Source organism: Panthera tigris, chromosome C1 (genome assembly GCF_018350195.1).
Source record: "Panthera tigris isolate Pti1 chromosome C1, P.tigris_Pti1_mat1.1, whole genome shotgun sequence".
Lineage (NCBI taxonomy): Eukaryota > Metazoa > Chordata > Mammalia > Carnivora > Felidae > Panthera > Panthera tigris.
Window position 1 is genome coordinate 182671326 of NC_056667.1, and position 26504 is coordinate 182697829.

General features: G+C 37.0%; 1 protein-coding gene across 1 annotated transcript in view; it reads left to right on the forward strand.

The window, feature by feature from the left end:
* The window catches only part of PLCL1 (phospholipase C like 1 (inactive)), a 343861-nt gene extending 337805 nt beyond the window's left edge, over nt 1-6056 (forward strand). The window contains exons 7-8 of the transcript XR_006220873.1: nt 5532-5606; nt 5953-6056. The gene's annotated coding sequence lies outside the window, so the exon portion shown is untranslated. The remainder of the gene's footprint in view (nt 1-5531; nt 5607-5952) is intronic.
* The last annotated feature ends 20448 nt before the right edge of the window (nt 6057-26504 follow it).

The window sequence follows — 26504 nt, forward strand, 5'->3', positions numbered from 1 at the left end:
GAATAATGACTGAGAAAACTCTTACTTTTAATGGAAACTATAAAACTACAGATCTAAGAACCTTCAAAAAAATCCCCAGGACCAGAAACATGAGGTAAACAACCAAGGCATATTATAATAAAATTATTCAAAAGTAGCGATATTGAGAAAGTCTTAAAAGTAGATAGCAAAATAAGACATGTATGAATAGCACATAGAAAATTAGCACATTTTTTTAGTGTAAACCGTGTGAGATGACAGTGGAGCAACTTTAAATACTGAAAGAGAAGCCAACGCTTAATCATTCAAAAATAAAAGTGATATGAAGAATTTCAAAAGATGAAAGAATTCATCGCCAGCACTCCTGCACTACCAGAAATGTTAAAGGAAGTTATGACTTTGTTAAATGATCATTTATTAGGTAGATTCCACAGTGTTGGATGGCTCCACAGAAGGCTACAAGGAAATTGAAATAGAGAAGTTTGTTACCCACAAGTCTTGGAGAAAGTATGTGGTATGCCTTAAGGGGCCATGGGGAGGTCAAGGCAGGGAGCAGGCAGAGAGAAAGTGGGGGCACCCAGGGTGCATGCCTTTATTAGGACCTGAGGTGGAGTGCTTTGGGGTTCTTGGGCTAAGTAAGGCTGGATTAGCCAATTCAAAAGGTTTTGGTAAGCTTTGTAGGGGTCTTATCTACAGAGCACACAAGGAGAAGGCCTGGGGAGGTGGAGAGACTGTGGGGTAGTGATATCAGAAATCTGTGTACTGTGGGCTGCTAACCAGGGTGTACATTCAAGAAAGGGACTGGTATCACATCAAGTCCCCCACAGGCCTCTTGGCCACACAAAGTGGGTGCGGAGGTGGCAATATTATAGAGCAATTTCATTAAACTCTCAACAAAATTCCTCCAGAATGGAAGAGATGATGCCAGATGAAAACATGAATCTACACAAAGGAATAAAGAACACTAGAAACAGGAACTGTAGGGGTAAATACATTAAAAAGTGTATTACTTAAATCTCAAAGCGATAAATGACTGTTTAAACAAAAACAACAAGGCAATGTGGAATTTGTAAACGATATAAAAGGATAAGAATAGCACTAACCTGGAAGGAGAGAAATGTCCCTGTACTAGGTGTAAAATAGTATGATATCACTTGAAGGCAGATTGTGGTAAGTTAGAGTATACTCTAAGCCCTCAATCAACCACTAAAACAAGAAAGCAAAGAGCAATAACTAGTAAGCCAGCCAAGGAGATAAAATTGAATCAGAAAAATATTTGATTAATCCCAAAGAAGGCATAAATAGAAAAAAAAATAGGAGAGAAGAACAGATAGGAGAAAAAAAAACAACTAGCAAGATGATTGTCTTAAAGCCTAATTATGGCAATAATCACATTAAAAGTAAACTTTATAAATACTACAATAAAAGGCAGAAATTATCTGATTGGATAAAATAAGACTAAACAATCTGCTGTCTATAAGAAGTACACCTCAAATAGAATGGCACAAACAGGTTAAAAGTGAAAAGATGGAGAAGATATATCGTCCTAATATGAATCAAAAGAAAACTGGAATGACTATATTAATATCAGATGAAGTAGCTTTCAGAGCAATTAATGACACCAGTGATAAAGAAGGTCATTTCATAGTGATTGAGGAGTCACTTCATCAAGAAGATGTAACAATTCTACATGTGTATGCAACTGATACCAGAACTTGAAAAAATACATGAAGCAAAAACTGATAGAATTGCCAGAAGAAATGCATAACCATACAGTTATAGTCAGGGTTTTTGATATACCTTTCTCAATAATTGATAGAACAAATAGAAAATAATTATGAATATAGGAGATTTAAATCATATCATCAACCACCTTAACATAATTGCCATTTATACAACACTATACTCAACAACAGAAGCATACACACTTTTTTAATGTGTACAGGAAATTTTACCAAGATAGACCATATTCTGGATCATAAAACACGTCTCAATAAGGAATTTTAAAAGAATTAAAATTATACACAGTGTGTTCTCTGACTACAAAGGAATCACATGAGAAATCAGTAATAGACCTTTGGAAAATCTCCAAATATTTGAAGACTAACTGAAGCACTTCTATATAATTCATTAGTCAAAGAAGAAATCAAAAAGGAAATCGGGTGTTATTTTGAATATGTGACAAATCATGGAACCACACTAATGCCATTCATAGGTGGAAATTTATAGCAGTTAACATCTGTATTAGAAAAGAAGGGGATATGAAAACTTTAGGCCTACAAATTCTATAACTTCCTTGGAAGACACAAAGTGCCAAATCTCAAAACAATTATATGAGTAAAAGAGGTCACACAAAAAGTATATACTGCGTATCCAATAATATAAATGTTTGGAAATGCAAACTAATGAATAGTGACAGATCAGTGGTTGCCTGGGAACAGTGGGGAGTGTGGGGTTACAAAGTGTGCAAGGAGGATGTGTATGTTCATTATCTTGATTGTGGTGATGGTTTCACATGTTATACATATATCAAAACGTAATCAAATTGTGTGCTTGAAATATGTGGAGTTAATTGTGTGATATTACACCTCAATAGAGCCCTTAAAGATACATGACGGTATCTCTTAAGTTAATGATAATTTTGAGTAATAATAATAATAATAAGTAAACTTTACTCCTGCCTGTATGTTTGCTGTTTCTTTTTTTTCTTTGTTCAAGACTTTGCCTCTGTGTATATAGTGAGTTTGCAGAGTTAGGTGTCTTTTTAGCTTATAAAAACTTTCTTTTTGTATTTTCCAGTGTGTGTGTGTATGTGTGTGCCTAGAAACGCATTTTCTTTGTGTCACTACTTTAGTTTTTTGAGGTGCAGCATTTGGCCTTATCATCATCATATCTTTCCTTCGTATTTTCTGTAATCATGTTATTTTTCTGCACTTGTCTTTGAATCCTGGGGGGTTTTCTTGTGACTTTCCTTTACAACAGCATTCCATTTTATATATTGTCAATATTGCTGCTTAATATTCAATCACATTTTTCATTTCAAAGTATTTCTTCTTATCTCATCTGGCTCTTTGTTTAAATTCCTGCTTGCCTCTCAGACAGCTTTTTTCCCTTATGATCTATTTTCTGATCCCATCATTAGTACCTAGCACTTACCTATCTTCTATGTCCCACATACTGTGCTACATGCTGACATGCATAAGTTCATTTAGTTCTCAAAACAGTCTTACAGATTGCTATTATTATCTCCATTAAAAACGGGCAACTGGGGCTTAGAGAGTGCTGTTACGTATTGCTACATAAGAAATCACCCCCAAACCTACCCTTTTAAAAAATGGAGCCCATTCATTTTGTTCAACTATCTGCAATGTAGGTAGGCTTCAATAGGGGTACCCATCTCTGTTTTACTCGGTGTCAGTTGGGATGATGTGAACGCCAGGGGCTGGAACCATTTGAAAGCTTGTTCTTGCCCAGGGCCACTGGTTGATGCCAGTGGTTGATCCTAAGCTGGGATCTATAAGTAGCCTCTGCATGTGGACACAGAGTGAGTGTCCCTTGAGAGGGTCAGCCAGGATAAAGCCATATTGCCTTTTATGACCTAGCCTTGTAAGTCATACCACACTATACCCACTGAAGCTATGATAAATGCATACCCGGTATCAAGGAGGAGGGTGTGAAAAACTTTAACTATTGATCAGGTGTGGTAAGGTTCTGAAAGAGCACGTGACCCCCGAAATGTTGCTGTTGTCCTCTTTGGAAATTTTAATCTCTCACAGAGAAGTTAAATGTTTTTCCCAAGGTCATATGATGATAATGAAGGAAAATGACTTCCTATAAATCTTATTTCATAGAAATTATAATAAATTTCCTTGAGTAAAACTTGATGCTATCTCAAATGTTCTTAAAAATGTATGACCTTCCACGACTTATGGTCATGTCCCTTTATATTTTAGCATTTGTATTATAGTCTTTTATGTTACAAAATACTTTTTTATGCATCCATATTGATTTTCTTTTCTTTCCTAATTACTCTTGTAATATTTTATTCAAACATTTTTTTTCTTAAGAAATGGCATGGGTTTATTCTTGCTAGATTTCACTTTTAGCTTGGATGTTATTAAAACGCTTACTTAAAATTTAAGTGAAGAACTAAATTTTTTATCTTAGTTGCAGGATCTAGTGTTACTTATTTAGTGATCTGGTTACCATGGGGTAAGGATTTGAGACTTAGCAAAATCTCAGGTATTTTAATTCCTAATGAAAAGACAACTTTGTGGTAATAAAAGGGAATGGTTTTACATGGCTTTTACTGATTTCACTCCTAAATGGTACAGTGTTTTGTTTTGCAACAGTTTTATGTTTTGTGATAGGTTTTGTAATCCTCATTTGGCTATTGGGGAAACCAAGACATATTGCTTTGTTTGGGGGACCCTAGAAATTATAATTATTGGTTCCCAATTTGGTGACTTTTCATTCCTCTATAGCTATTTTGCAGTCCCTTGTCAATATAAAGGAAACTTGAATAGTAATTCATCCAAAATATGTTAAGTTCATAGTCAATTTCAGCTGAAACCCAGGAAATTCCAAGGATTCAATGGTGAGGTTTTCTTTCTTCACATGTTTTCATCAAGGTGAACATGTTATTGGCATCTTGGTGCCATCATCCATAAATGGACTTCCAGGCTCTAAATCCTTTGTAAATTCTTTAAATTTCCTCAGGCCCTAATTGGAATATATATTTGGATATGTTGGAATATGTAGGTGAATATGTAATATGAATATATATATATATAATATTTTTTTATTTGGAGATTGGTAGATTTGATGCTACTGTATTGACATTTGATGTCTGCATTTGTCTATTTACAAATATGCCATATAAATATTGTCTTCTCTTCCATACAATCTCTTTACAAGATATAACGCATAAGTGTTTAGTTTTTAGGGTTGCTAAAACAAACAAACATACTAACAGCTCCTGGCACAATGCTTAATAGTCCTTTTTATCTTTATTTTATTTATGCAGTCACAGACTCAAGCATTTCTCAACAAGGAATTCATAATTACTTGTTGGGTAAAACAAACCATTGACATAGGAATGAATAACAATAGCTTTTATAAGAATATTGTACAGCACTTCTTATCTCTAAAGAAAGCAATGTGACACAGCTGAATGGAAAAGAATGCTATTCAAATAAAACCTCAAGGGCATCGTAACTGTTCAATGGTTAGAAATTTTGCTCACTAGCTAATATTAATGTCCTAGATTCTTAAAGTTCCCTTTATCTGTTTTACTTAGATGTAGCTGCTGCTAGTCAGCACATATAGCATAAGTAATTTGACCTTGCAAGCTGAGGAGTCCAGATTTTAGACTTTCTGCACAGTGTCCTTCGTCAGTGTATCCATACCCAGGACACCATATGTGTTGATTTTCCTTTATAAAATACAATACTGTCAGGAGAATGTAAAACCCTAGCACTTCGGCGAGAAGGCCTGAAAAATATATTGGATTTGCAATATTCTAACCTCCTTGTCATCATGTTTGGGTCAAGGTGCTGTGCATAGTATCCGTGACGGCCTTTATTCCTTTGGCAGAGCAATATGGCGACACAAGGAAAAAGATCCAGGTTTGTAATCATAACCTTATATTCTGAATTTCCTCTGTCTTTCTGTGCAGTCTTCCTGCTGATTTCTCACCATACCCTGGATGTTTTCCCATGTTTCTATGATCCCATGTTTCATTGGTTCCCCCCTGTGCTCAAATTTCAAGTAGCCTCTCAAACAAGAGAAATACTAAGCTTTTTGGAAAAATTTAAAAAAATCTCACTCATAGTTATCACACAAAGATAAATCACCTAATATTCTGGGTTTGTTTCCCCACAAAATCAAATCCACTTTTATCCTTGTATTACTTTCATTTGATTTTGACTCTTTCACCATTCCTCCTTCTAATTGGTTAATTCTATTTTTCAGAGAAGCTGTGTTTCAGAGCCTGTTCTATAGGCCAGATGTTCCACAGCAGACTACCCTCCATTGTGAAAATAAAGGGCTTTCACACTGAAGCCGTGTATTTTAGCAGTCACCGAATTAGGAGGATTTTCTTCTCCTTTTTTATTCTTGGTTGAAATATCACACTGGATTTCATTACTATCAATTAATTTCTCTTTTCTGTCAATTCAGTTTAGTTGTGAGGAGGAATTCAACATGACAATTTAAGGAATTGTAAGTCTACTGTTTAAAAATAAACTTGTAAAAGAATATGCTTTTAAAATTGGTTTCTATGTTTGTTCAGTTGTTAATAGTGTCAGATTTTACCCTAATTTTTTCAGAGAACATTTTGACACCTCTGAGATTTAAAATAAATTTTCAAGTAAGAAAATATTATTCATTAATTCTTTGTTTCTTGAACAGTTTCTAAATAATTGTGAAAAATATATTCCACAGATAGAATAAAACTTTATGGATTATGAACTCATTTTTCAGTCAGTGACAAATAGATTATGTTCTTTCCTCAAGGTATGTGCAAGGAATTATAAAATGGCAATACATCTCTGTTGCAATTTACAAAATAATGCTTTATTTTCTTTTATAGTTTTAAACATGTGCCTGAGGTTATTTTGTACCATTATAACTAGAAGAAGCTTAAAATCTAATTAGCATGTAAAAAAAGTTTTGATTTCTCAACCCCCCACCCCCTTACTGCCTGTTCTTCACTCAGTCTTCTGGCTAGTACAGAACAGCATGGCCGTCTCCCGAGGAGCTTAGCCCCAAATCCCAGAAAGCCATCTCCATTCCATTCTTTCACACTCTTCTAACCAGTCTATAACCAAATCCTGTTAGCAGCTCCACCTGAATAGATCTGGAATTTTCCTGCTTTCTTTTACCTCTATCACCTACTATCCACCATTGTCTTGCCAGGATTATTGAAATAGCTTCCAACAAGACCCTTTAGTGTATTTTTCTCCAAAGTAGTCAGAATGCGTGAAAAAAATACATGTATGTATATGCCTATATGTGTGCAGATGTATATGTAAGTGTATACTATATGTGATATACATATACAATATACATATGTATATATATGTATATAATTGTGCCATGTGCCCATTAAAAATCCTCAAACAGATTCTGACTGCACTTAGAATTCAAATCCACAAGCATGATCCTCATGACCTCTCAGGTCTGACTCCTGCCTACTCACTGCCTGCTAGGGACCGCATGTTTATGTCCCCTCAAAATTCATGTGTTGAAACCCTAATTCCCAATGTGATGGTATTAGGAGGTGGGTCTCTGGGAGATAATTAGGTTTAGATGAGATCATAGGGTCGAGCCCCCATGATGGAAATGTTTTTTTATAAGACAGACTGAAGCTCACTCTTTCCCACCACGTGAGGACATAACAGGAAGACTCCTATAGAGTGGGAAGAGGGCCTCCACCAGGAACCAAATTGGTTAGCACCTCAATCTCGGACTTCCCAGCCTCCAGGACTGTGAGAAATAAATGTCTATTGTTTAAGCCACCCATTACATGGTATTTGTTCTAGTAGCCTGAGCTAAGACCCAGCCCTTATCTTCTGCCCACACCTCTGCCACTATATTCCTACCTCTAATTCACCAAACTTACTGCACTGGATCTTTTCTCTTCCAGTGACTGGTGTTTTTCATGTCATTCTGATCTCAAACATCAACTTTTTATTTATTTATTTTTAATGTTTTTATTTTATTAAAAATACTTTTTTTTTTTTTTTTTTACCATTTATTATTTTTGAGAGACGGAGAGAAACACAGCACAACCAGTGAAAGAACAGAGAGGGAGATGGAATCTGAAGCAGGCTCCAGGCTCTGTGCTGCCAGCACAGAGCCTGACGTGCGGCTCAAACCCACAAACCATGAGATCATGACCCGAGTTGCAGTTGTACGCTTAAATGACTGAGCCACCCAGGTGCCCCTCAAACGTCAACTTTTTAGAAAGACCTTCCCTGACCATATAATCTGAAGTAGTGTCCCCAGATATTCTCCAGCCCATCACTGTTCACATTTTTTGAGGACTGTGTTTATTTGTTGATTTCTTTGTTATTATCAACCTTCTCCAACAGGGATCTCACTTGTCTTATTCACCATTATATGCCTGGCTTCTAGCACAGTGTCTGGTGCATAGGAAGCACCCTATAAAATGTCTGTTTCATGAAGGCTATAAAGCAACTGGCACAACATAATAAATTAACAGAAATTGCATAGGGAAATTATGTATCATCTGCTTCAGGAAAATCTTTGAATGCTACTCAAGGATTCATACTGAAATTCCTTTATCTTCCCTGAGATCTTTTATTCAGGTCCAATAATTCTGCCTCTTAAAATTGAAATTCTTAAATACACCTGCTGTTTCTATATAGCCTATCTCTATGAAAAGAGAGCTGATCCCTTATGATATGATTTCAATACAGTGGAGTGTACCTTCTATAATAAGAGTAGCTGGTGTTTTTCACATTTATTTAAGCAAACTAATATAATCTCCTTTCTCTTGTTTTTGGACGTGGTGCCTTGAAAAAATGGCTCATGTTAGCAAATTAATTTATTTTAATTGGCTGTAAGAGTTAGCTCTGAGCTTCCAGATAACTTGGGCAAAAAGTATGGCAGAGTGAATAATAAAGCTCTCATATAAAGCAGAGAAAGATAATAATTCATTAGTAGAAAAAATTCAGAGCTCTGAACCAAACAAAAGTCTTAATTCAATATTATTTTGAACATTTATTATGTATTAAGTACATTTATTGAGCACATTATTGAACACTTATACTGTATTACTAGGTATCATTATTTCACTGATGTGAAATAAATTATAAATTATAAGACACAGCATAATTTTATGTATCATTTAGAAATTTAAAAATTCTGTCAATTCAATAATAGGATAACATCAATTAAAAGGCACATCCTGATTAAAAAGTAGATATTATGGGCAAAGATATCATCAGAGAGTTTACAGTCAAATAGGGGAAGCAGAGATATAGTTAGGTAAGGTCATATACTGTTTGATAAGGCAGCAATAAAAATATACGCAAAGAACTTTTTTTTCTTGGTGGTTCACTTCTCTTCCCTGGAATCAGCTTCTAAATAAACTACCTACACACAATTCCTATCTTAGGCACTGATTTTCAGAGAGCCTAAAATAAGCTAGTTGATATCAGGATTAGCTCTAGAAAGTAGACTTTTAGGATGTGATTCTAGAACAATCACTACTCGTCAAATAGTAAGAAGTACCTATTGCTGGTAGTAAGTGGATGATTCCTCATGATAACCTATGGCATGCTGAAGGATCATAGCAAAAAAAAAGTCACCTGCTATAGATTTGGATGGGTTACAGATGGGAGGTGAAGTAGTTGTTCATGTAATAGTTCGCACCTGAATGTTAAGGGGTATTGGTCATTCAAAGGATTATAGCACTGCTGTGGAAATCTTCAAGAAAAAAAACGACAGGCTCAGTTCAGCCAACTGTTAACTCAGAGTAAACCATAAAAGCCAAAGTTTCTTCATGGCAGCACTTAAAGAGATTCTCTTCTCATGGGGTCGCGGAGAAGACTAAGTTGAAAATCATGCCTACTCAGTGCCTACTCATACCTAGTTAGGAGAGCTAACGAGAGACTGAATGCACATGTGTGACGGGTTTCCTATGCAAAAATGTGATTCCTGATAAGGACCACGTGGGGTGGGATCATTTGGTTGGATGAGTTCTAAAAAGCTTGAAATTCCAGATCCTCTAAGGGGGTTGGGGTCAGTAGCCTCTTCCCCTTGGTATAGGGTGAAAGGAAGCAGTCATCCCTTCTCAGAGTCTATTCCTCAAAGACCTGACCTGAGGATGATGTCTTGAAAGAAAACACTTGCCACCCTCCTGAGAGCCACCCTCACCTTGCCTCATTCCTCTAGAACAGTAAGTAAATTAAGGTCTTGTTGTAGCCCAAGAGGGGAAGTGAGTTCTCCAGGAGAATATAGTTTACTCACTGAAAAAATTGGCCAACATACACCAGAAGAACTCATGTGGAATTGAGTCTTAAAAGTATCGGATCAGGGAGAACAGAACATAAGGCTTGACAGGAAGGTTTACATTCATGTGGCAGACTTCTCCCATAACACAGGTTTCCTGTAAAGGGAAGGACTTGGAGATGGTCAAAATATGCTGCTGGATGGCTCCTTGAAGCATGGGTACATCAATTCCTACAAATATGGCAGAAATGTCTGGTGGGGTCAGAAGTGTCAGGGAGTCACTGGCTTTGTCTTAGTTCAACCAGAGCAGCTCTGCTCCAACTGCTTTATCAGTAGGACTTCCACAGAAAATTTAATTTGATAAGAGAATTCCTACTGCTGTAAAAAAAAAAACAAATGGAAAAACACTAGATTAGATGTCTTTTGCACTCTAACACGCCATAGGATCCTGGTAGGTTGAGCTGTGGAGTCTGACGACCTAAGGCCAAATTCATGGCTCTATCTTTTCTTGGCTGTAAGACCTAGGGCAAGATGTTTCACCTGATTCAGCCTCAAACTGATCTGTAAAATGGAGCTAATGATGCTACCTACCTAATATAGTTGTTGTTTTAATATAGAAAAAAAGCATGGGGGCGCCTGGGTGGCTCAGTTGGTTAAGCATCTGACTTCAGGTCATGATCTCATGGTTCATGAGTTCGAGCCCCATGTCAAGCTCTGTGCTGACAGTGTGGAGCCTGGAGCCTGCTTTGGATTCTGTGTCTCCCTCTCTCTCTGCCCCTTCCCCACTTGCTCTCTCTCTCTCTCTCTCTCTCTCTCTCAAAAATAAATAAACACTAAAAAAATTTAAAAAGAAAGAAAGAAAGCATGATATTTAGCACAGTACCTAGTACATAGCAAATACTTGATACTTATAGAAATATAGGAATATCTAAGAAATAAATTCCTTTAGCTAGATTAGATCAAACATAGCTAGGTGATGTAGTTCTAGCTATACATATTTAAATATATTTTAAACCATGTAGTATTTTTATATCAAAGTATTTAATATCTGCATTCTAAGTAGAGCCTTGTAGAATAATAATAATAATAATAATGCATCAGGTTGACTGTAAGCACTTGTCATTTTTATAAGTCAGAAATGGCTGAAGATTGGAAGTTTGGGTTGTTTGTACATAATATCTGGAAAGAATGAACTTTGCTAAGGCACAGGTTCATGGGGCGGGGAGAGTTGGCCAATGATAACCCAGTCCCATGAACAAAGCCATCCCTTTATGATGATTTCTTGCACAGCCCCCATGGGCTATGGAGCAGGCCAGCTTTCATCTTGATTTAGGAACATGGTTTCATGGTAAAGAACAGAGACAAAGCAAGCCAAAATGGCTTCCTGGGTCAGTTTCTATTGCAGCATAACCAGTCAGCTAAGTCCTTGGACGCTTATTTAAAACCCAAATAGGACAAAATGTGCAAGCAGGTAGGCAATGGTGTCATTACTCTGGTACCTACGGTTCTGTGATCATGTGAACTACAAGGTTTAGTGTCACATTGTTTGGGGCAGAGTTAGTGACATGCAAAGGAGAAGTCTCCTGGCATCTTAAATGACAGTTCTGTTATCCCTGTTGTACTTCAGGATTTAATGGTATTAAACTTTAGGTGATCTGTTGTTAATTTCTCTCATTTTGCTTTTCTGCAGTTTGTGTACCAGCTAAAAATAACAATTTTCAGATAGAGATCTTATAATGCCCGAGCCACATAATGGAGTACTCATATATTCTTTTCATCTTGCATTTTCCCTTACCTAGAGTTTTACCAGGTAAAAACATGAAAATGAGGTTTTTGTCTAAAAGACATCCTTTCCACTAAGCTCATGTGGTCCTAGGAAATGTCATAGAATCTTTGTATTCATTCCCATGGCAACAGGCAACCCTATCACCAAGGACACTACTAGCTTTTTTTCTTTAAGAAGGTTTTCTCTATATTGGAGATTGAGAGCTATCTTCTTTATTAGTATTTATTTTTGGATGCATTGTGATGCCTTATGAATACTGAAATGACTTTGTTAGGTATACTTGAGATGGGAAGGCAATCAATACCTCTTCACTTATGAAGCAAACTATGATTACATTAAAGGACTTTAATACTATGTGATTGGAAGCTTTTGTGTGGTGAGGTAGAAGAGACACAAAAGGAATGGAGAAAGAAAAAATCAGATTAGGCACTGCTGACTGCAATGCACACATAGACACAAACCTACACACATATGCTCACACACACACATCAACAACAAAATAGACACCGGAGGCTAATAAATGGCTACTCTGTATATTTAAGCTTTGAAACCAAAGGGTTTGTTTTCAGTCATCTTGACTGTGAAATTTGTGTTGGAGATGAAAGCCATCATCAGTGGCATCTTTTCCACCAAGTGCCTGCACTATTAGGGATACTGGCAAGGGTCACTGGGGTATGACTGTTTTTATGTTTCTGGATCCTCATTATTTTATCACATTTCTCTGATGTGACATGAGGGAAGTAAATTACTGGAGACATCGCTAGATATAATCTATTAAAAGATTCTATTCCATAGCTTGTGAAATGGAAATGAATTATGAAAGGTGTACAAAGGAGAGCCTTAAAATACCAATGCCTCTCCCCTCCCCCCAACTCCCAGAGACTGGTCTAGGGTAGGACTCCTTTAAAAAAAATCTATAAGATTTCAATGTGTGACCAAGCCTGACTAGCTTAATCACCTTAGAGACCATTAGCATTTTATGTGACAAAAAAATGTTTCGTTTTGCATCATATCACTCTGACATACGGTGCTATGTTCCAGTTTTAATCAAGACACACAGGGTGTTTTTAAATATTTCAAATTATATATGTAAAGTCTCACTAAGTATTCTGAATTAGCTTGGTTAATAGGAGAGGTTCTACTTCCCCTTGACAGAAAGGAAAAGTGAGTCATTGTGTAACTCAGTGACTCCATCAAGTTTGTCACACACAAACTGATAACTAATATTTTAAGTTTTCCATATCATTTGTATCAACATCAGGCAAGCAGATCCTGTTCCAGAAACCTGGTAGCAAATGGGTTAGGTATAGGTGGCAGAATGTGAAGAGCAAGTTTGGGCCTGTTAAGGTTGACTATCTTTCCACATACTGTTTCCCAAGGCTGCTGTAACAAAATACTACAAATTGGGAGGCTTAAAACAACAGACATACACTCTTTTGCAGTTCTGGAGGCTAGAGGTTTGAAATCAAGGCTTCTAGCCCTCTCTGGCATTCCTTGGCTTGTAGCTGTATCTCTTTGCCTTTGTCTTGATGTAGCCTCCTCCTTTGTGCCTCCTCTGTGTCTCTGTTCCAAATTTTCTTATTTCTCTTATAAAGACACCAGTCATTGGATTTAGGGCCCACTATAAATGTGGCATGGCTTCATCTCATGATCCTTAACTAATGACATCTGTGAAGATCCTGTTTCCAAATAAGCTCACATTCTGAGGTTACAGGTGGACATGAAAATTGGGAGACATTATTCAATCAATCTATTCTGCAACTGACATTTGGAGACACAAGTCCTTTCTCAGTGAGAAAACTGTCCCATGTGTCTTGAGAAAAGATTGGTACAGGACAGTGGGAACAGGCAGTTAAGAGGCAGCCTTTCTGGGAGCCCTGACAAAACACAGGCAGATCCCGAGGAAGGTTTTTGGGAGAACTTCTGTGGGATTCTGAGTGAGAAACAGACGTTAGAGAAAACTCTTTCTCTTGAGGCAATTAGTCAATTATGTATAATAGTATAAGAAGGCTTGTTTTCCCACCTGTGCAAGTTGGTTCAATAGGAGTTTATTGGATGCTTTTCATAAGCATAATGCCTACAAGCTTTGGGTCCATAAGAAAAAAGCTGTAAGCTCCAACTTACAGGTTGAGTTGACCACCTGGAGTGTGAAGTAAGCTTGTCTCCTGCCAGAGAAGCTAGAAAGGCTTACAGGAACACCTGTTTACTTGTCAGCTAATGACAAGGGTTTTAAACAAAAAAGAACCAATACCCAAAGGAAACAGGCAAAGATTTTGACCAGGCAAAGAGAAACACCCCAAGGAGTTGAGCTTTACAGTTAGTTGGAGGAGGTTCTTTCTATAAAGGATAGACCGCATGGAGAAATGATAGCCCTTGCTCTGTAGCATATAGGAAAGACTCACAGGTGTTGGTGGGTGGGAAGAAATCTGTTACTATTCCCACGAAGAGCTGCTTCATACAGACAAGTGTTCGCTGGAAGGTAATGGACGTGGAGAAGGTGGAATTGCCTTGGCTAGTTGGAAGCACAGAGTCTGCCACAGAATTGATGGTACAGAGACAAACTCAACAATGCATAATTTCACCAACTGGCAACTAAGGTTAGGTAACTAACTGCAGCAATGCTTCAGAGGGAGTTGTAGTAGCTTATCTGGTCTAGTAGAGCTCAGATACATATCAAGTGTGTCTGGGTCCAGTGCTCTAAAATTTTACTTTTAAAAGTTTTTAGAAAGAAAAAAATGAGAATGCAACGTTTTTAGAAATACCTTGTTCTTCTATTAGGTTATCTAGAAGTCAAGCAAAATAGATTGTTTCTATGTACCTGCGATAGTCTCCTCAATTTCAAGTCATCTGAAGTTAAGAAGATCTCCTAATCTATCCATGTGTACCATGGTTCCCAACATATTTCTCTTCACACCTCTTATCTCCTTATATTTTTGTGCTTGGACTATACAGCTTTTGCTGAGATGATTCATTTGTACACAAGTTCCCATTTGCCTATAATGGCCTTCTTGTTAGAGAGGAGACTAAACCAAATGAAATAGCTTAAGATAATGGTGTTAGTTTGGACAGTACAGGTTTTTCCACTAATGTATTTAATTACCATATCAAGATTCAGAGTTGGTAGTGATTATATTTTATTCCTAATTAAAATAAGCTCAGGGAAAGTATATTGAAAGGATTTGGTCCAATTAACTTTGGAAGTTTTCTGTTGAATAACCTCAAAAGACTTTCTAACTATTGAATATGCAAGGTGGGGGCACTTTGAAGTTTGAATATGCCTGGTGGGGGTACTTTGGTTTCTTCCTACTCTAGTCTGTTGGAATGTCTATAGATGTCAGGCTTCCTCAGCTTATGGGTACAGATGGAGGCCACTATAGTGAAACAATCCATCTCTTTCTGCCTATTGCCCTCTCCGTTGACATAGGATCTATAGTCCTACTTTGAAAACCTCAGTTATTTCTGAGCACCTCAGGGAGCTTCACACATGTTCACAAACATCTTTTTCATGTGGTCCCCCATTCTGACCCTTCTCCAAGAATTTGTTCTTGGGGAATACCATGTGACCTAGTCATTGGAATAATAGCACTGTCACAGTAGTGCATACAGTGGTTGTATCTATTGAGTATGGATTTCCTTCTGGACCAAAACTTAGTTTGTGTGGCGTGGGCTACAGTAGAAGTTCATATTTTTCTATCCAAAAGTATTTTGGCTAGTTAAAGAAATAAGCATTATATGCTGTAAGGTGCTACACATTTGTATGAATTTCTTAAGCTCAGTAATTCATTCAGTATTTGATACTTTCATATTTAAACTTGGGGCACCTGGGAGGTTCAGTTGGTTAAGTGTTGGATTCTTGATTTCGGCTCAGGTCATGATGTCATGGTTTGTGAGATCAAGCCCCAGGTTGGGTTCTGTACTGATGATGCAGAGTTTGCTTGGGATTCTCATTCTATCTCTCTCTCCCTCTCTCTCCCTGATCCTCCCCTGCTTGAACATGTATGTGCTCTCTCAAAATAAACATTTAAAAAATACTACTAAAAGAAAAACTTACTTAAATTTAAAATAAAAAGAATAAATTCAACATTTAAGATATGGTGGTATCTGAAGGCAGGTTGAATTCATGTCTGGAGGAAAGCAGAATAGCTAAAAATCCAACTGTTGATTCTTCCCCCAGTATTTCTCAGCTCTCCTCTTGTAACTCAGTTGACAACTTTCCTTTATGCTACTAAAGGGATTTCTAGAGCTGTGATGTCAGATTGTAAATTTTCTCTTACAAAGTCATTTTATTTATATTTGATCTTTATTATGTTCTTCTGGAATAGAGCAGGCCATGAGTATTAGCCTTCTTTTGTATTTGATGACACAGGAAGGCACTTGACTGTCCAAGATGATACAGCTCTCATGAGGTGAAGTCAGGTTTTGCATACAGATATCCTGTCTCCAAATCTGACACGTTCCCTTAGGTGGCTTTTAGTGGGTGGGAACAAGTGTCCTTTTTCCTTTGTACTCAGGGGTACATTCACCCCTCTGTTTATAGCAGCATTTTTCACAATAGCCAAGATACAGAAGCAGTCCAAGTGTCTGTCAATTGATGAATGAATAAAGATGTGGTGTGTGTGTGCGTGTGTGTATGTGTGTGTGTGTGTATACACACACATATACAATGGACTATTATTCGGCCATAAAAAAGAAAGAAATCTTTCCATTTGCAATGACATGGATGGAACTAGAGAGTAACATGCTAAGTGAAAAAAGTCAGAAAGACAAATACCATATAATTTCACTCATGTGGAATTTAAGAAACAAAACACATGAGCAAAGGAAAAAGAGTGAGAGACAAACAAAAAACAGACTCTTCACTATAGAGAACAAACTGATGGTTACCAGAGGGGAGGTGATTCAGGGGATGGGTCAAGTAGGTGATAGAGATTAAGGAATGCTCTTGCTGTGATGAACACTGGGTGATATATGGAATTGTTGAATCATTATATTGTACACCTGAAACTAATAAAGCACTGTGGGTTAGCCATAAAAAACTAACTTTGAGAGCCTACCATGTGCCAAACATCAAACAGTTCTCCACAGCTGCCCTGTAAAGTAGATACACTCACTATTTTTTATAGATGAATTACAGATTCAAATAGGTTTAGTAACTTGCCCAAGGCCTCATCTGGGGAGTACAAAAGTCAGAACTGAGATCCAGGTCTTCTTGGTCTTTCCACTACGTCACAGTTGCCTCCTACATGTGTTTAGAGGGACTTGGACAATAAAAGGAGATAGGATACAAGTCATCGGAAAAAAATGCTATCCTCAAGATAAGAATAGATAGTAGGGTCCTCATGTGTGTATGTAAAGGTAGACCCTGGGCAGGCCTGATTCCTAGTTGGAAGGGTCATTACCTACATTGTGTGACTTAGGAATTCCTGACAGATTCCTAAACAGACTTAAAAAATGTTTCCCCCACAAACATTCTGGCGACTGTGCCTTGGAATCCTTTTAAAAATCCATATGCTTCTGGAAGGATATTACATGTTAGATTTAATTTGCTTAACTAGAGATTAGGAAAGGGACGGCTCTCTGCCATGCACTCTCCCTTAAGGTGGTCAAGTTTAAAAACCACACAGCAGGTGTATCGGAAAGGGTTGGTGTGTAGGAGCTGACCAAGGGCAGCCTAGGTGATGTCAGGCCCAACAGAGGAAGAGAAGCAATTAACCGCTGGGGCCCCAAGGCCCTGTGTGAGGCTGTGGAAGAGACGAATGAAGAAAGGGGGTGGGTATGAGAGGCCATTTTGCCTATTTTACCATTTATTCTGCTGCCAGCCCTATATACACTTGTCCCCCGACTAAATTTCCATGAAAATTCCAGAACTTTTCCTTCATCATTAAAAGCAATGCATTTTATTTTCACAGACCAGAATTTCAAACATTCTGTGAATTCTGATTCATTATTTCTCCACACTCAATAAACAGTATCATTCAACAGCAAAACATTATTGCTTGATTAATGACAGCACACTCCTGACAGTTCATTTTTGAGAAATACCAACTCCTAATTGTTATTTTTTTCCTTGCCTCTGTAGCGTACTAACATTTTGCTATTGATATTTGGCAGAATCTTACTACTGCTGCAACTGTTCCCCGAAATTCTCCTATTGTTAATCACAGAGCTGGCAGCCCCCTCTCCTCCTGCTGCTTCTGCAGACACTCATTTTAAGCTTGCGGCACCATAAATAGGATTCTCAGCCCCTGCTGGCTGCCTCATTATCTTCTTCCCGTTTCTTACTGCGTTACACCTACAACTGGTCAAGCATTCCCATAATTAATGTATAGTTCCCTACTTTCTCTTTCTGAATACCATATGCAGTTTCTTCCTGATGGGTCAGGTATGTGGTTTTCCTTTGTACTTTAATTTTTAGCTCGTCTTAAATCTGCCACTCTACATCAACATGCACAAAGTGACAAAGCTTTGAAACCTTGGCCAGCACATGAGAAACAAAAAAAGATAAATCAGTGAAGTTGATCTATTTGTAATTAAGGGACTCAATTTCTTTCCCCCAAACATGGGTTTCCTGCCTAGGAAAATGGCAGAAGAGACAAAACTTATATTTTGTATCCTGATTTTTTTTTCATAAAATTAAAAAAATTGTTTTAATGTTTATTATTTTTGAGAGAGAGAGACACAGAGAGTGCAGGGAAATGGCAGAGAGAGAGGAATACACAGAATCCAAAGCAGGCTTCAGCCTCTGAGCTGTCAGCACAGAGCCTGATGTGGGACTTGAACTCTCAAACCATGAGATCATGACCTGAGCTGAGGACAGATGCTCAACTGACTGAGCCACCCAGGTGCCCCTAAAAATTTTTTTAATGCGAAATAAGTATACGTAACTATTCTAAGTTATGCTGACTCTACAAGGATCAGGTTGTGGACACGACAGCAGCATACCGAGCCATTAGCTCATTCAGGGTTAGCTTCAGTTTTGGAGATGCCAGCCCATGTCACACCCTTTCCTGATCAGCCTGCAGCTAATGACTGAGCCAGCAGGAGGAGAAATTACCAACCATCTGGACCTGACTTGGGACCTCTCTGAAGCAGGGATGCTCACTCTAGAGCACTCTTCCAAGTTGGCCAAGGTTTTTCAGGGTCTCCATCACGTTTGATTATCCCCCTGCCCAGTCCTGTCTCTTTGCCTTTTCTTTCACAGCTGTTGATCTCAGTACCTGCTTCCCAAGACCCCGGCCTATGACAGACACTATTCATTATAAATAAGTGTACATGCTTCTGGCTTTTTGGAGCTTCAGAGATGACCAGGCCTCTAACTGTATTCTGACAAGCTCCACTGAGGCCAGGCAAGGTACTCAGGGTCTAATGGGGCAGCTGAGGCCAGATGGGGGCAACCACTGTAGGCCCATTGATGGGGAGGCCTGTGGAATCTGGCTCTGCTGTCTGCTAAAGAGTCCTGTGAAGAGGCAGCTTGTGTCTCCCTAACTAGCTCCACCCTAGAGATTAGAGCCTGAAGATGAAAGGACTGTAGGCTATTTACAGCCTGGTGTCACTGGTGGGGGCTTTTCATGGTTTGGCTCCTGCCTGTCTTGAGAAGGATGCTGGAGTAGTGATTAAATCTATGGACCTTGTACTCAGGCAGGTCTGGGTTTTTAACAGCTTCATTGAGATATAATTAACATACAATAAACTACACATTTAAAGTGTTTAACAAGATAGATACACACCCATGAAACCACCAGCATGATCAAATGAGCATACCTGTTGTCCCTAAAATTTTTTCTTATACATTTGTTATCCTTCCCTCCTGCCCCTCTCTGCCCTAACCCCTATCTCCAAGCAACAACTGATTTACAATTTGTCATTATGGATTTGCCATTTCCTAGAACTTTTGCATCATTGGAATCATTCAGTATATACTTTTTTTTCCCCCCAGTCTGGCTCTTTTCAACATAATTAATTTGAAATTCATTTATGTTGTTGCCTGTGTCAATCATGCTTTCCTTTGTATTGGACAGTAAAATTTAATTGTGTTGATTTACATAGTTTATCCATGTACACTGAAGGACACTTGAGTGTCTAGGTTTTGTTTTTTGTTTTTTGTTTTTGTTTTTTCAACTACAAATAAAGCTGCTATGAACATTTGTTGTGTGGGTGTATTTTGATGCCTTTTGTTTATTTCTCCAGGAAGAGATTGACAAACCTTTTCCGTAAAAGGACAGATGATAATCTAGGCTTTGCTGGATGTTTAATCGCTATTGCAGTTTCTCAATTCTACCTCAAGTATGAGAAAAGCCATTACAACATGAATGAATGTGTTTCAATAAAACTTTATTTACAAAAACATGAGACTCTTGCTCTAGGCTAAATACTTAAAAGTGGGTTTGATGGATCATAGGGAAAGAATATGTTTAACTTTATAAGAAACTGCCAAACTGTTTTCAAGAATGGCTCTACTATTTTGCAATCTCACTAGGAACATATGTGAGTCCTAGTTGCTCCTAATCTTCAGTGTTTTGTATGGGCATTTGGTTACTTATTGAAGCCATTCTAAGAGGTAAACAGTAGACTTTCATTGTGGTTTTAGTTTATGTTTTAAATTTACATTAAAATCATAAAAGTAATTTGATAATTTTCTATTTATATTTAAAGTTTATATGTATATATTTTAAAATATTTATTTTTATTTTTGAGAGTGAGGGAGTGCATTAGTAAGGGAGGGGGCAGAGAGGGAGGGAGAGAGAAAATCCCAAACAGGTTCCACTCTTAATGCAGAGTCCAACATGGGGCTCAATCCTATGACTGTAAGATCATGACTGAGCCTAAGAGTCAGATGCTTAACCGACTGAGCAGCCCAGGTGCCTGCCCCACTTTTTTTAAATTTAAATTTTAATCTTAATTTTGTTTTTGAGAGAGAAGATGAACAGGAGAGAGGGGCAGAGGGAGAAAGAGAGTGAATCTTAAGCAGGCGTTACACTCAGCATGGAGCCCATTGTGGGCCTTGATCCCAGGACTCTGGGATTATGACCTGACCCAAAATCAAGAGTCAGATGCTCAACCCACTGAGCCATCCAGGCACCCATAAATTTATGTATCTATAAAAATGTGCTTATTAACCATTAGTATATTTTTGGGTCCTTTTTTTTTTTTTTAAATGAGCTGTTTGTGTTCTATTTGTTGCATTTTGAGAGTTCTTTATACGTCTTTATGCATATAAGTCCTTTATCAGATATGTGATTTGCAAATATTTTCTTTCACTCATTAACTTGACTTAAATTCTTAATCTTTCACAGAGAAAAAGTTCTAAATTTTCATGACATCTAATTTGTCAATTTATTTTTCTGTTACAGACTATTCTTTTATCATTATAATTAAGAACTTTTTGCCTAGCTAAAGGTCACGATGATTTACTTCTAGATTTTCTTTTAAAATTTTTATAGATTTGTATTTCACATGTAGTTTATGGTCAACTTTGAGTTAATTTTGTTTAACTTGTGAGGTCAAGGATTCAGCATTCAAAAGGTTAGTTGAAAAGACTAACCTTTTTCCATTGAATTGCATTTGTCTAAACTCAATTTACCATATGTATGTGGTCCTATTTTTTAACTTTGTATTGCGTTCTAATGATATATGTGTCTACTTTTCACCAATGTATTACTGTTTGATTACTGAAAATTTATATTAAGTCTTAAAATTGGGTAGTGTGAGTCCTCCAAATTTGTTCCTTATCAAAATGACTTTGGCTGTGATAATGGCTTTGCCTCCTAACATGCATTTTAGGACTGGTTTTTCTGCATCTGAAAAAAATCGGGATTTTAATTGGAATTGCATTAAATATATAAATCAACGTGGGGAGAATTAACATGTTACCTATGTTGAGCCTCCCAATCTATGAAGATGTTATATTTCATATTTATTTAGCATATCTTTGATTTATTTCACCAGCATTTCATAGTTTCCCACATACTAATGCTGCACACAACTTGTTAGATTCACACTTAGGTGTTTCACTTTTTGGAGCTAATGTAAACAGTACTTGAAAAAAATCATTTTTATCTTCCAGTCTGATGCTGAAAAGGAGTAGGTCACATAGACATCCCTGTCTTGTTTCTCATCTTAGAAAGCACTGAGGTCTTCACCATTAAGAGTAATATTGGCTATAGGTTTTTGTTAGTTGCCCTTTATCAGGTTAAGGAAGTTCTCTTTTATTCCGAATTTGTAGAAGTTTTTGATATTTTAATCATGAATGCATGTTACAGTTTTTGAAAGCATTTTGTCAATTAATTAGTACTATCATGTGGCTTTTTTTTTTAATTCAGTTAATACAATGTCTTACATTGATTTTTGTGATGTTGAACCAACCTTGCATTTCTGAGATACACCCCACTGGGTTGTGATGTATTGTTCTTTTTACATATTGCTGGATTTAATTTGCAAATATTTTGTTGAGGATATTGTCCTATATATTCATGAGGCAGAATGGCCTATAGTTGTCTTTTTTTTTTTTTCACTATCTTCACCTGGTTTTGGTAATGCTGCTTCATAATATGAATTATTTTCTGAAAGAAATTATATAGAGTTGGTGTCATTCACCTTAATTTTTGAAAGATATTTAAATTGGTAAAGAATTTGAGGCTGTCCTCTTTCTTTTCTATTCTATTCTTTTCTTTCTTTTTTTTTTTGTGTACTTTGAAAATGTCGCTTTACTGTTTTCTACCTTGCATTGTTTCCCACAGGAAATATACCATGATTCTTATCTTTGTTTCTCCTTACATATCTTTTTCTTTTTTTTTAATTAATCTTTTTTTTTTAATTTATATTCAAGTTAGTTATCATATAGTGCAACAATGATTTCGGGAGTAGATTCCTTAATGCCCCTTACCCATATAGCCTATTTCCCCTCCCACAACCCCTCCAGCACCCTCCGTTTGTTCTCCATATTTAAGAGTCTCTTATATTTTGTCTCCCTCCCTGTTTTTATATTATTTTTGCTTCCCTTCCCTTATGTTCAACTGTTTTGTATCTTAAAATCATCATATGAGTGAAGTCATATGATATTTGTCTTTCTCTGACTAATTTTGCTTAGCATAATACCCTCTAGTTCCATCCACATAGTTGCAAATGGCAAGATTTCATTCTTTTTGATTGGCGAGTAATACTCCATTGTGTGTGTATATATATATATATATATATATATATATATATATATATATACGCCACATCTTCTTTATCCGTTCATCCTTCAATGGACATTTGGGCTCTTTCCATACTTTGGCTATTGTTGATAGTGGTGCTATAAACATTGGGGTGCATGTGTCCCTTCGAAATAGCACACCTGTATCCTTTGGATAAATGCCTAGTAGTGCAATTCCTGGGTCATAGGGTAGTTCTATTTTTAATTTTTTGAGGAACCTCCATACTGTTTTCCAGAGTGGCTGCACCAGTTTGCATTCCCACCAGCAGTGCAAAAGAGATCCTCTTTCTCTGCATCCTTGCCAACATCTGTTGTTGCCTGAGTTGTTAATGTTAGCCATTCTGATAGATGTGAGGTGGTATCTCATTGTGGTTTTGATTTATATTTCCCTAATGATAAGTGATGTTGAGCATTTTTTCATGTGTTGGCCATCTGGATGTCTTCTTTGGCGAAGTGTCTAATTATGTCTTTTGCCCATTTCTTCACCGGATTATTTGTTTTTTGGGTGTTGAGTTTGATAAGTTCTTTATAGATTTTGGATACTAACTATCTGATATGTGTTTTGCAAATATCTTCTCCCATTCCATTGGTTGCCTTTTAGTTTTCCTTCGCTGTGTGAAAGCTTTTTATTTTGATGAGGTCCCAATAGTTCATTTTTTCTTTTGTTTCCCTTGTCTCTGGAGATGTGTTGAGTAAGGAGTTCCTGTGGCCAAGGTCAAAGAGGTTTTTGCCTGCTTTCTCCTTGAGGATTTTGATGGTTTCTTGTCTTATATTTAGGTCTTTCATCTATTTGGAGTTTATTTTTGTGTATGGTATAAGAAAGTGGTCCAGGTTTATTTTTCTGCATGTTGCTGTCCAGTTTTCCCAGCACCACTTGCTGAAGAGATTATATTTATTACATGGGATATTCTTTCCTCCTTTGTCAAAGATTAGTTGGCCATACATTTGTGGGTCCATTTGTGGGTTTTCTATTCTGTTACATTGATCTGAGTGCCTGTTTTTATGCCAGTACCATACTGTCTTGATGATTACAGCTTTGTAATACAGTTTGAAGTCCGGGATTGTCATGTCTCATGCTTTGGTTTTCTTTTTGAAGATTGCTTTGGCTATTCAGAGTCTTTTCTGGTTGCATACAAATTTTAGGATTGTTTGTTCTAGTCTGTGAAGAATGTTGGTGTTATTTTGACAGGTATTGCATTGAATATGTAGATTGCTTTGGGTAGTTTTGACATTTTAACAGTATTTGTTCTTCCTATCCAGGAGCATGGAATATTTTCCCATTTTTTTGTGTCTTCTTCAATGTCTTTCATAAGCTTTCCATAGTTTTTAGCATATAGATTTTTCACCTCTTTGGTTAGATTTATTCCTAGGTATTTTATGGTTTTTTATGCAATTATAAATGAGATGGATTCCTTGATTTCTCTTTCTGTTGCTTCATTATTGGTGTATAGGAATGTAATTAACTGATTTCTGTGCATTGTTTTTATATCCTGCAACTTTGCTGAATTCATGACAGTCTAGACTATAAAATAAAGAGTGTAACAAGAGATGAAGAAGGGCATTATATCATAATTAAGGGGTCTATCCACCAAGAAGACCTAATAATTGTAAACATTTATGCTCCAAATGTGAAAGCAACCAAATATATAAATCATTTAATCACAAACATAAAGAAACTCATCGATAATAATACCATATTAGTAGGGGACTTCAACGCCTTACTTACAGCAATAGACAGATTATCTAAACAGAAAACCAACAAGGAAACAATGGCTTTGAATGACACATTGGACACATGGACTTAACAGATATATTCAGATATATTCAGAACATTTCATCCTAAAGCAACAGAATATACATACTTCTCCAGTGCACATGGAACGTTCTCCAGAATAGATCACATACTGGGACACAAGCCCTCCACAAGTACAAAAAGATCGAGATCATACCATGCATATTTTGAGAACACAACACTGTGAAACTTGAAATCAACCACAAGGAAAAATGTGGAAAGATAACAAATACTTGGAGACTAAAGAACATCCTACTACAGATTGAATGGGCTAACCAAGAGGTTAAAGAGGAAATTAAAAAGTACATGGAAATCAATGAAAATGATAACACCATAGCCCAAAACCTCTGGGACACAGCAAAGGCAGTCATAAGAGGAAAGTATATAGCAATCCAGGCCTTCCTAAAGCAGGAAGAAAGGTCTCAGGTACGTAACATAACCTTACACCTCAAAGAGATAGAAAAAGAACAGCAAATAAAACCCAAAACCAGCAGAAGACAAGAAATAATAAAGATTAGAGCAGAAATCAATGCTATTGAAACCAAAAAAACAGTAGAACAGATCAATGAAACCAGAAGCTACTGAAGAAATTTAATTAGTAATCAAAAATCTCCCAAAAGACAAGAGTCCAGGGCCAGATGGCTTTCCAGGGGAATTCTACCAAATATTTAAGGAAGAGTTAACACCTATTCTCTTGAAGCTGTACCAAAAAATATAAATGGAAGGAAAAGTTCCAGATTCTTTCTATGAAGCCAGCATTACCTTGATTCCAAAACCAGGCAAAGACCCCAGTAAAAAGGAAAACTGTAGACCAATTTCCCTGATGACATGGACACAAAAAATCCTCGACAAGATATTAGCCAACCAATCCAACAATACATTAAAAAAAATTATTCACCATGACCAAGTAGGATTTATACTTGGGATGCAGGGCTGATTCCGTATCTGCAAAACAATCAACGTGATTCATCCCATCAATAAAAGAAAGGACAAGAACCACATGATCCTCTCAATAGATGTGGAGAAAGTTTTTGACAAAATATAGCATCCTTTCTTGATAAAAACCCCCAAGAAAGTAGGGATAGAAGGATCATACCTCAAGATCATAAAAGCCATACATGAAAGCCCCAACACTAATATCATCCTCCATGGGGAAAAACTGAGAGCTTTCCCTCTAAGATCAGGAACAAGACAGGGATGTCCCTCTTACCACTGTTATTCTCCTTACATATCTTTTAAAATCTGTATTCTTTTAAGATTTCTCCTTACCACTGATTTTGAGAATTTGATTATGATGTGTCTTATTAAAATTTTCTTCAGGCTTCTTGTGCTTGAGATTTTTTGAGCTTGTTGATCTGTGAGTTATAGTTTCATCAAATGTGGAAAAATTTCAGGGTGCCTGGGTGGCTCAGTCAGTTAAGTTACTGACTTTGGCTCAGGTCATGATCTCATAGCTTGTGAGTTTGAGCCCCGTGTTGGGCTCTGTCCTGACAGTTTGGAGCCTGGAGTCTGCTTCAGATTCTGTGTCTCTGGCTCTCTCTTCCCCTCCCCTGATAGTGCTCTGTCTCTCTCTCTCTCTCAAAAATAAATAACCATTAAAAAAAAGTGAAAAAATTTTGACTATTATGTCTTAAAATATTTTCTCTCTTTCTGCCCTTTTAGGACATTAATTATCCATATATTTAGCTCCTTGAAGTAGCCCCATGGTTCACAGATGCTCTGGTCATTTTCTTTTCAGTCTTTTTTTTTTCTTGGTATTTCATTTTGAATAG